Here is a 15,439-nt window from a genome sequence, read left to right as displayed (position 1 = left end):
TTGAAGCATTTAATCCATTTGCATTTAAGGTTAATATTTTTATATACTTATTTAATGCCATTTCCCCCCTTTATGTTGTACCTTTCTCTCAATATTCCTTCTTCTTCTTAAAGCAGTCCCTTTCATCACTTCTTTCAATGTTAGTTTGGTGGTATTGAATGCCTTTAGCCTTCTTTTGTCTGGGAAGCTCTCTATTTCACCTTCAATTTTCAATGATAGCCTTGCTGGATAAATCAGTCTTGGTTGCAGGTTCTTGGTTTTCATTACTTTGAGAACTTCATGCCAATCCCTTCTGGCTTGAAGTGTTTCTGTTGAGAAATGATGTCAGCCTTATGTGGGCTCACTTGTAGAAGGACTGTTTGTCTCTGTCTTGCAACCCTTAATATTCACTCTTTGTCCTTAACATTTGCCATTTTAATTATGATGTGTCTTGGAGTGGGTCTCTTTGGGTTCCTCTTGTTTAGTATCCTCTGTATTTCCTGAACTTGTGTTGCTTTCCCCTTCACCAGGTTAGGGAGTTTTCTGTCATTATTTCTTCCAACAAGTTCTCTATCCCTTGCTCACTTTCCTTCCCCTCTGGTACCTCTATCATGCAAATGTTGTTTCACTTCATATTGTCCTAAAGTTCCCTTAAACTATCCTCATTCTTTTAAAGTGCTTTTTCTTTTTGCTGCTCTGAGTCATTTTTTTCTATTTCACTTACTTTCTAATTCACTTACTCTATAAACAGCTTAATTGAGCCTGCTTTTAATTTTTTCCAATGTATTCTCAATATCAGATATAGTATTCTTCATTTTTGCCTGGTTCTTATTCATCGTATCTATATATTTTTTCATGCTGATGAAACTTTCACTAAGTTCCTGGACCTTCCCTTTAAGTGTCTTGTGGTTCTCATTAATTTACTTGAGCATATTTATAACCATTACTGTGAACTCTATTTCTGATAACTTGCTTAACTCCATCTCATCAAGGTCTTTTTTTTTGGTGATTTTTCTTTTTCTTTAGTTTGGGGGTTGTTTCTTCGGGTTCCCATTTTAGTGACTCAAAGTATTTGTATCTGTATATTAGATATATTTGCTGTCTTACTGTCTTGTAGCGCGGGATTTTGTAGTTTATTTGTAGTGGGGTTAGAGATGTGTTTTCCTTACACTTCCGAGCTATTTTACTTAGGTATATCCCTTTTGTGGGTGTCCCTTTTGTGGGTTCTTTCAGCTTTCCTCTTGTGATTGGGTCTAGTTTGTCACCAACCCATTCATGGGAGGACCCTCTTCTCCAGTTGGCTACTGTGAAACTCAACCACAACCATATCCTGTGAGCTGCTGTACAGGTGCTGACAGGTCAAAACAAAACACAACCTAACTGCCAGGGAGCAAACAAGAACTTACAAAATATCCTGACAATCACAATGAAAACCACTGAAGAGAATGTAGAATTGGAAGAGCGAAGTGAGAACACAAATACTAAAGCAAAAAAGAAAGAGAGAAAAGGATATTATTGCTACTAGTAAAAATAAAATAAAATAAAAATTTTAAAAATAGAGAAGTTACCGGCAGATAAAAGGGGTAGAGAAAAGATTTTGAAAGTAAAGAAGAGCAACCAAAAAAATAAATGTAGTGTGTAGAAATAGAAAAATGGTTGAAAAATAAAATAAAAATAAAAGAACAATCACAAACAAAACAAAAAGATAGAAAGATTGAAACTAAAAGAGGAATAAAAAGAAGAAAAAAATACAATGGAACCAGAAAAGAGAGACAGAGCAAGGGCAAGTAAGGAGGGCAATAAGAGATAAGAAAGAAAAATAGAGAGAAGCAATAAACTTATTGATTATAATGATTATATCCCAGTAATATAACAGAAAATATCAAGAAAATCTTGATAATAGAACAAAAAACAAAACAAAACAAAAACCAAACAAAGCAAGACAAAACAAATCTTTAAAAAGTTAAAAAATTAAAATCAATTAAAAAATTAAAAAATATATTTCTCTGTTTTCTAAAAAAATATAAATAAATAAAAAATAAAAAAATTTAAAAAGTCAACGATGTGAGTTTCATTTGGGCAGCTTATGTTGTCTGAGGTTCAGTGTTTTGTTTGCTGATTTTTCATCTCCTGGGACATACTTGTGTGTCAACAAATATCAGTTGTCTAGGTTTGGCTCTGGTGTCTTTCCATAACTGGTTTGTCTGAGGCTCTCTGTGGACACCTCCTCCTGTCAGCTATTTTATCGTTCCCTTGTGGTTACCTGGTCTTTCTCCAGAGTCTCCTGAAGAGAGTCTAGTGTGCAATGAAAAACACACAAAGCAAAAAACACTCAGAGACCTGGCTTTGGGAAGATCTGGGACCCTTGTGCCTTGGATCCAAGCAAGAGGGGTTACAAATTCAGCCCCATGCAGGTCTCCTGCACAGCTGATTTAATAAAAGCTGGGGAAGGTCCGTGCACACTATCCCAGTTCCCCACAGAGCAGGTCAAAATCTCTGATCTGTCCCACCAGCAGCTCCAGCAGCTGGAGTCCTGATCTGTCCCTCTGATGGCTCTGGTCCTATCTCTGGAGGCAGGAGAGCTCTCTTCCCCTTCCCCACACCACACAGTTCAAATGCTTTCTGGGGTTCTACACAGTGCCTTACAGGAATGCAGGGTATCCCTGTATGTTGTTGCTGACTGCATTCCTCTGGTCCCTTTTTATTGGGAAGCCACAACCTGTGGGGCAGCCTTTCCTGCAGTCAGCACCCGGGGTGAAAGTCTCCTGCCCTGGGTGCTGCCATTAAGCACACTGTTTCACTTGGTGGGTTCAGTCTTCTCCTCGCAGCCACACTGTTGCCCTGGCTCCCTCTGCCTGCCCTGCATGGGGTTTCCTTACCTCTCATCCACTCCGGGTTTGAGATTCCAGCTTTTGGATACCAGTCTACACTCCCAAGGGGAGGTAGCTTTTCAGCCTATAACCCTTGGGTCTTGCAGCCCAGCACTGGCTTCAGGGAGGACTTCCCTTTCTATGTGCCAACCCCTCTTACCAGACTCTGTGACATTACTTCAGTGGTCCTTACTCAAAATATATCCACTCAGTTATACTTCCCTTGTTTTTCCAAGATAGCTACTCAGTATTTTAGCTGTAAATCCAGTCCATTACTGGGAGCAAGGGCACACTGCTTCTTGTCAGAGTGCCACCATCTTCCCTTCCTCTGTCTTTTCTGTTTTTGATTACAGAAGTTTTAAAAAAATATAATTTCAATGAATTCTTTGACAGATTTATACATTGTGAATATCTTCTCTTAGTCTGTGATTTACCTATTACCATTCTTAATGACATTTTTTGATAGATATAAGTTCTTAAATAAAGTAAAATATTATTACTTTTTTTTATGTTTAGCTCTTCAGGTTTCTTTTTTAAAAAATCTGTTAATGATATCTTGGCTATGCAATATATTCTGTATATGGTATCTTTGCTACTTCCAAAGTCTCAAAGATATTATTCTATATATGTCTTTAGAAGATCTAGATCTATGATTCCCCCATGGATTAATTTTTTTAGTGTAGTGTGAGGTAGGGAGTCAGGGATTATTTTCTTCTTATATGTATATACAATTGCTTCTGCTTATTGAGAATATCACCCTTTTCCACTGAATTGCAATAGTGCCTTTATTGTAAGTCAAGTAATACTCTATGTGTAAGTCTATTTCTGGACTGATCTATTTTGTTAGATTGTAATATTTATCTATCTTTGTGCCAGTGTCTTTGTATTTAAGTACTGTAGCTTTTTAGTAAATCTTGAAATCTGATCATGAAAATCCCCTAGCTTTGTTTTCTTCAAGATTGCCTTGGCTCTTCTAAGACCTTTGCATTTCCTTATAATTTTAGAATATTAACATTTAGAAATCTGTAATTTACAACTGGAATTTTGACTGTGGTGGTATCAATGTATAGATCAATTTTGGGAAAATTGACTACATTAACAATTGAGTATTTCAATCCACAGACATGGTATATCTCACCACTACGACTACCTTAAATCCATCTGCTGGGGTTTATTCTTTTTCTATAATCCCCTTTTACTGAGTTTGGGTGAGATCTAAAACTTGCTTCTAGCCAATAGCAAATGACATTGGTGATGAGCTGTCACTGATGTTACATTATATTACATAAGATTGCATCATTCTTTTTTGCTGGCATTGAAGAAGCAAACTATCATCTTGTAAACTGCTGACAGAGATGGTCACATGGCAAAGAACTGCATGAAGCCTTTAGGAGCTGAACATGACCTTTACCACACAGCCAGCAAAAAAGCTCACAGTTCTACAGCCACAAGGAAGTGAATTCTGTTAACAACTCAAATGAGTTTGGAAGTGAGTTCTTTTCTAGTCTAGTTTCCAGATGAGAATGCTGCCCATTACCATCTAGATTGCAACCTGGTGATACCTTGAAGCAGAGAACCTAGCTAACCTGTGCCCAAACTTCTGACCCACAGAAACTATGAACGAATAAATGTGTTTTGTTTTAAGTCAAAAGTTTGTGGTAATTTTGTACAGAGAAACTATTACACCATTTATCTCTATATTTTTTAAATTTCAGCATTGTTTTTCAAGTGTTCAGTGTAAAGGTCTTACATATCTTTCAGTAAATTTATTTCTAAATATTTTATATTTTTGATACTATTATAAATGTCATTTTGTTTTATTTTTAAATGTTTATTACTATTGTTTATAATATATAGAAATAAGATTGTTTTGTGCTGACCTTGTATTCAGAAATTCTGTTAAATTCACATATTATTATGGTCCATTTGTTGACTCCTTTAAATTTTCTATGTAATAATGTTATATGAGAATAAAGACTGTTGCACACTATATCTTATATTGCCAAATTTTGCTTGCTAATATTTTGTTTAGTACTTTTGCATTCATGTTAATGAGAGACATTGGCTTTTATTTTCTTTTGTTATTATGTCTTTATGTAGTTGTAGTATCAAGATTATATTGGTCTTGTAAAACAATGGAAAGGTTTATTTCATTTTAGTCTCAGAAGGAATTTATGAAAGATTGATTTTTTAAAAAAATTAAGTATATAGGGAATTCACCAGTAAAGCCATCTGGTCCAGAGCTTTTGTCTTTGGGAAGATATTTGATTCATTTTATAAGGATTTAGAACAATTAAATTTTTCTACTTATTCTTTCAGTAAGTTTTTCCTAAGGAATTGGTTCACTTATCTACATTTTCTAATTTATTAGCACAAAGTTGTTTATAGTATCCTTTCATCATTTTTTAAATATCATAGGATCTGTACTAACGTTCCTTTTTTCATAATGATATCAATAATTTGTGTTTCCTTCCTTTTTTTTTCCTTGAACAGTCTTACTAGTTATTTATCAAATTTTTTTTCAAAAAACCAACTTTTGGCCTGGTTGATTTCCCTCTCTCTCTCTCTCTCTCTCTCATCTATCATCTATCTATCTATCTATCTATCTATCTATCTATCTATCTATCTATCTATCTATCTATCTATCTATCATCTATCTATCTATCTATCATCTATCTATCTATCTATCTATCATCTATCTATCTATCTATCTATCTATCTATCTATCTATCTATCATCTATCTATCTATCATCTATCTATCTATCTATCTATCTATCTATCTATCTATCTATCTATTATCTATCTATCTAGCTATCTATCTATCTATCATCTATCTATCAATCAATCTATCTATCATCTATCTATCTATCTATCTATCATCTATATCTATCTATCTATCATCTATCTATCTATCTATCTATCTATCTATCTATCTATCATCATCTATCTATCTATCATCTATCATCTATCTATCTATCTATCTATCTATCATCTATCTATCTATCTATATCTATCTATCATCATCTATCATCTATCTATCTATCTATCTATCTATCTATCTATCTATCTATCTATATCTATTTATCTATCTATCATCTATCTATCTATCTATCTATCTATCTATCTATCTATATCTATCTATCTATCTATCTATCTATCTATCTATCTATATCTATCTATCTATCTATCTAATCATCTATCATCTATCTATCTATCATCTATCTATCTATCTATCTATCTATCATCTATCTATCTATCATCTATATCTATCTATCATCATCTATCTATCTATCTATCTATCTATCTATCTATCTATCTATCATCTATCTATCATCTATCTATCTATCATCTATCTATCTATCTATATCATCTATCTATCTATCTATCTATCTATCTATCTATCTATCTATCTATCATCTATCATCTATCATCATCTATCTATCTATCTATCTATCATCTATCTATCTATCTATCTATCTATCTATCTATCTATCTATCATCTATCTATCTATCTATCTATCATCTATCTATCTATCATCTATCATCTATCTATCATCTATATCTATCACCTATCTATCTATCTATCTATCTATCTATCTAATCTATCTATCTATCATCTATCTATCTATCTATCTATCTATCTATCTATCTATCTATCTATCTATCTATCATCTATCTATCATCTATCTATCTATCTATCTATCTATCTATCTATCTATCATCTATCTATCATCTATCTATCTATCTATCTATCTATCTATCTATCTATCATCTATCTATCTATCTATCTATCTATCATCTATCTATCTATCATCTATCTATCTATCTATCTATCTATCTATCTATCTATCTATCATCTATCTATCTATCAATCAATCAATCTATCTATCTATCATCTATCTATCTATCATCTATATCTATCTATCTATCTATCTATCTATCTATCTATCTATCTATCATCTATCTATCTATCTATCTATCTATCTATCATCTATCTATCTATATCTATCATCTATCTATCTATCATCTATCTATCTATCTATCTATCTATCTATCTATCTATCTATCTATCTATCTATCTATCATCTATCTATCTATCTATCATCTATCTATCTATCATCTATCTATCTATCTATCTATCATCTATCTATCTATCTATCTATCTATCATCTATCTATCTATCTATCTATCTATCTATCTATCTATCTATCATCTATCTATCTATATCTATCTATCATCTATCTATCTATCTATCTATCTATCTATCTATCTATCTATCTATCTATCTATCATCTATCTATCTATCATCTATCTATCTATCTATCTATCTATCTATCTATCTATCTATCATCTATCTATCTATCTATCTATCTATCTATCTATCTATCTATCTATCATCTATCTATCATCTATCTATCTATCTATCTATCTATCTATCTATCTATCTATCATCTATCTATCATCTATCTATCTAATCTACCATCTATCTATCATCTATTTATTATCTATCTATCTATCATCTATCTATCTATCTATCTATCTATCTATCTATCTATCTATCTATCTATCATCTATCTATCTATCATCTATCTATCTATATCTATCACCTATCTATCTATTATCTATCTATATCTATCTATCTATCTATCTATCTATCTATCTATCTATCTATCTATCTATCATCTATCTATCTATCTATCATCTATCTATCTCTATCTATCTATCTATCTATCTATCATCTATCTATCTATCATCTATCTATTATCTATCTATCATCTATCTATCTATCTATCTATCTATCTATCTATCTATCTATCTATCTATCATCTATCATCTATCTATCATCTATCTATCTATCTATATCTATCTATCTATCTATCTATCTATCTATCTATCTATCTATCTATCTATCTATCATCTATCTATCATCTATCTATCTATCATCTATCTATCATCTATCTATCTATCTATCTATATCTATCTATCTATCTATCTATCTATCTATCTATCTATCTATCTATCATCTATCTATCATCTATCTATCTATCATCTATCATCTATCTATCTATCATCTATCTATCTATCTATCTATCTATCTATCTATCTATCTATCATCTATCTATCTATCTATCTATCTATCTATCTATCTATCTATCTATCTATCATCTATCATCTATCATCTATCATCTATCTATCTATCTAACTTGTTTCTACTCTTAATTTTATTATTTCTTTGGATTTAATTTTCTTCCTTGTCTAGATTCTTGGGTTGAATGCTTAAATCATTGTTTTTAAGACTTTCCTATTTCTAGTACATGCATTTAAACTTATTAATTTCTTTTAAGTAACTACATTTCACAGTTTCTGAAATGTACTTTTATAATCTTTCTGCTCTGGATAATTACTAATATCTATTATAATTGTTTCTTTGGTCTATGGGTCATTTTTAAGTGTGTGTGTTTTAATTCTTAAGATATTTTCTATGTATCTTCCTATTTTTATTTCTAATTTAATTGCTCATTCTTCCTCTCTTCTTTTTGGTGACTCCAGTTACAATTATGTTAAATCTTTGATTATTTCTGCCATGCCTTTTATCTTCTATTTGTATGGGTGCTTCTGTTTTTTGTTTGGTTGTTTATTTGTTTCCTTTCTATGCTTCCATTTGACTATTTTTTTTAAGTACACTAATTATGCCTTCTGCTCTGTCCATCAGGTTGTTAATTTATCCATTGGTTTTTATTCATTTATTTCAATTTTCAAATGTCAAATTTGTTTTTTGGGGGGATTTTAATTCTGTATTAGAATATCTTTCCAACCTTTTAATCCATTCATGTTTGTGTGTGTGTGTGTTTTTTTAGAATATTAATAGCAGTTATGCTGAAGTCTTTGTCTGAAAGTATAACACTAGGATGAGGCAAGTGAGTTGCCCAGAACACGTAATATTAAAGGAACCATTTACTCTCAGAATCATGCAAATTTGTACCCTGGAAACCTCATTTTACTCTCACCTCACTATTTGTTTTAGTCCTGGGTCACAGTCCTTTATCCTGTGGTGTGGTCTTTCTGGGCCCTCAGGGCTCACCAAGACCCTTTCACTCTGACTGAGTCAGAATTATTTTTACATATCCTCACTCTGTGACACTTAAAATCTCAGTTCAGCTTTTAGGCCCTCAGCAGCAGCTGAGTCAAGCATTCTAGAGTCTCATTTTGGGCATGCACAGCTTAGAAGTTGGCCAAGGAAATAAGTAATACTTTTAAACAAATTTTCTGAGATTTATTGCTTCAACTTCTTCTTTTCCAGTGCCCTGACACCCAAATCCCAGCCACTTTAGCAATCCCAAACTCCCATCTCAGTTTCTTCCATCCTGTGAGATTGCTACTCAATGCTCTGGACTCTATTTTGCTGTGTCACAGTTTGGAAAATGTGCTTAGAGAGAAAGCCTGAGTGAATGTGCAGCTCACCTAATGGGCTACTCATTGCTCAAGGCTTAGAGCCCTGTGTTGGTTGTTATCCACCACCTGTGAGCAGTTGTTTTATTTTTTATAGCTTATAAAGTTCTTGAAAACAGCCTACTCAAGACAAGTATCAGGAATAGGCCTTGTTAGGCACAATGCCAAAATCATAAACCACAGGTAAAATTTGATGTATTTCATCATCTAAGATTTAAGGATTTATATATTTAAAAGTGGATGCCTGAGGCATAAGAATAAGGGTGGGTGATGTAGAAAGGTGGACAAATAAATAAACAAGTAAAACAAGAGAGGGGCCTTGCTTGGACAACCATGTGAGTATGCCATGATCTCACTCCTCTGCAGCTGTTATCCAAAAACGCATAAAGAGTTTTTTTCTGCTGGAATACATTAAGATGACAGAGATGAGGTGGCAATAATAGGTTAGAGAGATGTTAAAATAACATTCAGCTTGCTTCACTAAGTGGCACCTGAAGGGTAGCAAGAAATGGTTGTAGGAGTTTGGTTGAATCTTTCACTAGATCTTTGAACAAGTAGATAAATAAAGCTAAGAGAGACAGAGAAAAAAGCAATAAAGGAGAAATAATGCTGTCTCATCAAATACCACATCAGCATGATGAAGGAAGAAGAATGGTGCAATTTCCTTTTTGGTACAAGCTCTAACTCTGCTTCCTGGAATACCTGATGAGGAAGATGCAAACATTTCCTCTCTTTGAGTAGGCAATTTTGATTTCATTAATAGAAGCAAGATATTCCTTGATTGTCTCTTTCTCAATACTGTGTCATCTGACATATAATTAGTGTCAATCCCTCTCAGAATCAAACATTAGGTCAACGACCTGTCTTGGTTTTTAGTTTAGTTTTATGTTTTCAATCTTTCCTATGCTTTATGAATATTTTGGGGAGACATCAAGGGACAATACATTAGAGGCTGCTAGTCTATTGCTTTATTCAAGCAGATGTCTCATTGATATCATTTATAATGATTTCAAAGTATTTAATTTTTCAAATCTTCACAAACTTTTTTGAGTAATATTTTCTTCCACAGCATCATAGCAAGGAAACATTGATTCCTTTTCCCTAAAAATTTCTCTGAAACTTAAAGTATAACAACTATACTTTAAAAAGTGGGGAGATATGATTCTCTAAACAACTAGGAATATAAAATATGTAAGAATAGTTCTAATAAGAAATACAGAGAAAATGAAATAAAAACTTGAGATGTAAATACAGACTTGTCTAAATAGATTAACATTGTTCCTAAAAGCTAAAGACATTGATAGCCCCCTAAATTAGTGTATATTATCTGTGATGCCATTTTATTAAAAATTGTGAAACTTGCAAATGTTATTCCAAAAATTATCTGAATGAACAGGATATAATTTCATACATATAAAATGAAATGAAGAAGGAAAGGAAGAATTTACCCTATTAAATTTGAACTAATTAAAATTTGAGGCCTAGCCAGGCTTGGCTCAGCGGTTGAGCATCGACCTAGGATCCAGGCGATTGGGGTTTGATTCCCCGTTAGGGCACATGCCCGGGTTGTGGGCTGTAGCCAATCAATGACTCTCTCATCATTGATGTTTCTATCTCTCTCTCTCCCTCTCCTTTCCTCTATCTGAAATAAATAAAGATATAAAAAAGAAAATTTGATATAAAAATAGTTGGCTCACTGAATCATAAGTAGGCCTTAAAATACATAAGAATTTTGAATATAATTAAAGTGTTATTACAAATTAGTGGATTAGTGGGGACAGAAAAAATAATTTAATAAATGTTAAGAAGTTACTTAATACTTTACAAAAGAAAGTAACTTTTCACCTAATACAAAAAAATGAATCCCAGTTGAGTAAATAAATGTTAAAAATACAGTTATGTGCCACTTAATCTTGGATATACAATCTGAGAAATGCATCATTAAGCAATTTCATAATTGTTCAATCATTATAGAGCTCATCTAGATTGTCTAGCTTACTGCTCCTAGGCTACAAACTCTACAGGAGGTTACTATAATGAATACTGTAGGCAATAAAACACAATAGTAATTATTTTTGTAGCTAAACATATCTAAACATATAAAAGGTACAGTAAGAATGCAATATAAAAGATAAAGTGTGTGTGTGTGTGTGTGTGTGTGTGTGTGTGTGTGTGTGTGTGTGAGCACATGCCTGCACACATGTTGTGAAGAAAGGCAACTTCATAGGGAGAATAGATGTCAGGAACAAAGAGGGAGGAAAGGACAGAGGGATGGAAGAGAAAGAGAGAGAAAGGGCAAGCAGAGATTGAAAGATACCCAGAGAAAGAAAAGTTGAGAAGAGAGGGGGAGAGAGAGAGAAAGTGAGAGTGAAAGGAGAAGAGAGGAATGGAACTGAGAGGGAAAAGAGATAAATATAAATGAAGGGAAAGATAGTGAGATTGTGTGTATGACTTTTATGTGTGCATGTATGTGCAGGGGTGGTATGGGTCGGTGGTGGGGGGGGTGGGCTTCTGGGCAACTGCCCTCCCTAGTCACTCTTCTCACTTCCTTGCTAACTTGGGGGCCCAGCCAAAGATTGGCATAAGACAAGTGCTGAGTGTCGCTGCCTATTTAAACCACCCAGAGCTGGCAGTAAATTCAACATCTTTGTCTAGCCCAGACTTTCCTTTCAATATTACAGAGAAACTTTTTGTTTATAATCTATTATAAACTTATAAGACCACATCATATATGAAGTTTGTCTTATTGTTTTGCAGTACATGACTGTATACTATCAAAGAGAAAAGAACACGTTTTAGTGAAAAACAATTATCTTTTTACCTTTCTAAAAATCCTCTCCCAAGATTATGTTTATTGATATTTTTAGAGAGAAAGGAAGGGAGAGAGAGAGAGAAACATTGATGTGACAGACAAATATCAATCAGTTGCCTCCTATATGTGTCTGACCAGGGGTTGAACCTGCAACCTAGGTATATTCCCTGAACAGGAATTGAACCCTCAACCTTTTTAGTGTATGAGATGATGCTCCAGCCAACTGAGCCACCAGGCTAGGGCAAAACAAATAAAATTTTAAATATTTAATAGAAAGAATACAATAATTCTATAAATTAATATCTGTGGTATGGATGACAGATTAAAGGTTAACCCCCATATTACAAAAATAGCTTTTTATACTGATAATGAATAGACAAAAGTCAAAGTATAAGTCGATAAAGAATATGAATAAACACATCATAGAAGAGTAAATTCAAATAAAACAAATAATCCAAATAATAAATCCAATAAATATTCTCCACTGCCCTCACAGTCAGAGAAATTGCAAATTAAAATATCATTTATAACCATCAAATTGGTAAAGATTAATGAGTGATAACACCTACTACAGGCAAGAATGTGACAGAAAAGAGGATTTTCATTCATTGCAGTTGGGAATGTACATTGTTTCAGCTAATCAATGATTCTGTCTCATGATTGATGTTTCTTTCTCTCCCTCTCTCTTCTTCTCTCTGAAATCAATAAAAACATATTGTTTTAAAAAAGAAGTCAGACTTTTATCAGCTTTTTGGAGGAACTTACAAAAATACATTGTTTGGATGGAGGTGGGAATGGGCTGAACGTCTAGAAGCTGGAATGCTCTAGGAAGTTGCAAATGTATAAAGTAGAGCAAAAAGAGAAGGCCAATGTATTCCATAATGAATTATGTATGTATTTGAAACTGGGAAGGAGATTTAGAGCAAGGGAGAAGACAATGGGGAAAACATTATTTCAATTTCAAATATATTTATTAGTCAACTCAAAACAGAGGTTTGATGGGAAACTTCAGCTGGAAGCAATGGGGTGAAAGTGGAAGATGATTGTGTCTAGTCATCACTTTCATTCCTGTGGAATCAAAGGTGGACCTGGATGAGAATCTGATGTTCAAGAGGAAAGCTGTGGGGGTGAAATTCAGGGAAATCAAGGTGCTCACACTCTGTATTTTATTTATATGTCTTTGAATGAGCATAGTCTTCATAAATTTATAGACCTATCGACAACTGAAAAAGAGAGATCTTTATAACATAAGGATGCTTTTATTTTGGGGTCTCAAGGAAGAAAAACCATGTATTCTCACCCCTACTCCTACCCCACCAGGAAGTCTAAGCCAGTGGCATAAAGAGGGTCACTTAATTCATTCAGCTCCTGGCCTCCTTGATGACTGCCATCAACCACAACACTTGGTACTGATATTAGACTGCAGGCAATAACTCACTGAACTACAAACTTGACTAGTAATTAAAGTCTTTTTTTTTTTTTTTCAGGCAAGGGTCCTGGTGTTGCTGTTGTTGTTTTAACTGTATTTATGCATTTGCTTAAGCTGTAGCAGCAAAATAAAATAAAGAGCTTTGGACCTGTATAGTGGATCAATTTCTCTCATTCTCTGTAATGAGGTAAACACTAAAGAATTGTTATAAAGTTAAAATGAAATTGTTTATCTGAAATCATGTTGTAAATGCTAAAGAATATGCAAAAAGGGGTTGATATTAACTATTATGAGTTTTAACCTTAAATAAATATTAAGCCAAGTGTGAGAGAAACATAAATCAAAAAATGAATTAATTTTTTAAACACTCAGATGTTTTGGGAGATTTCCAACTGACCCTGTTCATTAAGCATATTTTGGATAGATAATAATCCTTAGTTTTGAATGAGCAGATGAAACTTAGAAAATACTGTGCATATATGTATACTATACCTGTAGAAATGAAAATCTGCTGTTTAGTCTGTAACTCCAAGGCAGTAGTTGCCTTTCACTCCCACATTCCAAAGTAAAGGACTAATCATCTAAGTATATCCTGGAAAAGAGGTAGGTAATCAATAATAAACTTGTGACACCTTAGCTCAACACCTTCCTGGTGATTATAAAAATTTGAGGTTGGAAACTCTAGAGTGGATTTCTGTACAGTTTCAGGGGTTTTCTCTGATTTATGCCCCCTCTGGTGGAGAGAGGTGTTTTCCCTAATCTAAAGCCTAGTGAGAGGCTTCGAGAATGCCCCACCCCACCCCCCAGAATGACCTCAGAGCTTCCTCCAGAAGCTTAGGACAATAAAGGGCTGTGGATGGTAAATAACTTTCACCTCCCTACAGCGAAAGGCACAAATTTCCTCTTATCAGATGTGGGCTAGGTGTGTATGAGGGGGAGAGCTAGCATGGCACCTTCTTAAAGGGGATGGCCCTGCCTCAAGAGAGGTGATGGGACTTCAACAGAGAAGGTGTGAATGGATGTGAACAGTGGAGAACCAGGAGCCGAAGTGAAGGGTATAGTAGGCCATCCTCCACATTAGTGAACTGCAGCAATTATGAATCCTCTTGGAAGTTGCCACATGTCATCTGTGAGAGAAAAAAACCATTTTGAACATGTAATATGGCCAGAAGCTAACATCAGGTTGGTGCCACAGAAATATGTCCGAGATATCTCATGGTTTTGAAAGCAGGAAGTGCAGCAGAGCCATGGAGGATTAGATTCAGGAAACAGAGGGTTACTGGTAACCTAGGAACTCAGGCAGGTGTCTCTCTCTCTCCACTCCCTCATCCTCTCTTTGTCCCTTCTCCCTCTCTACCTTCTAAGATACTTTTAGATATATTTGCATCTCTGCTTCAATCTTTTTATTTATTTATTTTCTCACCAGTTTCCAGTACGAATGGTGCAAAAACTCAAATACAGTTCTGGCTTATAGATTTTACTACTGGAGAGAACCTCAAACTGACTAGCACATATATGGTCCCAATTTCAAATCCCTAGGAAAGAAATTTTGATCAGCCCAGATAGAGTAAGATGTCTACCCTTATTTTGCTCAACTAGGGCCAGTGTACAGGGCCATGTCGTACAAACACGGCTGTCAAGTGCACACCTATGTGGGTCTGAGAAGTATTCTTAAGCAAAGGGGCATGACCTGGAAAAATATCCCCTAAATTGTTGGCCATATATACACTCCAAAACACCGAATAACACAGGCAGATAAAATTATAGCCCATCTAGTAAAATACAAAAAAGTAAACAAAAACATTAAAAGCAAAAAACAAAAAAAAAACACAAACATATATACCAAATAAGTCATTAAACATAAATCGTCTAGATTCCTCATTAAAAGATAAATTCTC

The sequence above is a fragment of the Miniopterus natalensis genome, chromosome 10 (assembly GCF_054644295.1).
Source record: "Miniopterus natalensis isolate mMinNat1 chromosome 10, mMinNat1.hap1, whole genome shotgun sequence".
NCBI lineage: Eukaryota > Metazoa > Chordata > Mammalia > Chiroptera > Miniopteridae > Miniopterus > Miniopterus natalensis.
Note: the sequence above shows the minus strand (reverse complement) of the source record.